Genomic DNA, 559 nt, shown 5'->3' on the forward strand with positions numbered 1-559 from the left:
GAATTCATTCACTCCAAATTTTCCCCATTCGGAGAATTAAAAAATGATGGCCAAACACTTTCCTCCCGTTAAAAAAAAAAATTCAAATGAGATAAATCAAATCAGTGCTATCCTCTTTTTCATATTCTCTCCTCATCCTCCATCCAAATAAGATAAATTAGTACGAGTGCCACTATGATTAATTTTTTTTTAGATAAAACTAAAATTGTAATGTGAACCATGAAGTAGTAGCAGCTTTAAGTGAAAAGAAAGAAGCCATCACTTCCTGTAAACAATTTAAATTAGTACAAATTAAGTGGCAGCATTACCATGAAGTGGCTACTTTTAAGACCCGAACCCACGCGCACACGTTTCTTCAAAAGCTTCGATTTTTACCGTTATATTGAACAATGCCCCATTTTGAAGTTTGAATGATCAGGAAAAGGATTTGGTGTTCATGACATCCAATAACGTTGTTTAATACATTTTGTTTTTGCCTTAGCACAAGGTCGTTGTAGTATAGTGGTAAGTATTCCCGCCTGTCACGCGGGTGACCCGGGTTCGATCCCCGGCAACGGCG

At 37.2% G+C, this 559-nt stretch overlaps 1 non-coding gene across 1 annotated transcript; it reads left to right on the forward strand.

Annotated features, from left to right (window-relative positions):
- Positions 1 to 487: 487 nt before the first annotated feature.
- On the forward strand, positions 488 to 559 carry TRNAD-GUC (transfer RNA aspartic acid (anticodon GUC)). Its single transcript has one exon. It is a non-coding gene; the product is annotated as a tRNA-Asp (tRNA).

This window comes from Quercus suber, unplaced genomic scaffold (assembly GCF_002906115.3).
Source record: "Quercus suber isolate HL8 unplaced genomic scaffold, Cork oak 2.0 scaffold_1197, whole genome shotgun sequence".
In the NCBI taxonomy this organism is placed as follows: Eukaryota; Viridiplantae; Streptophyta; class Magnoliopsida; order Fagales; family Fagaceae; genus Quercus; species Quercus suber.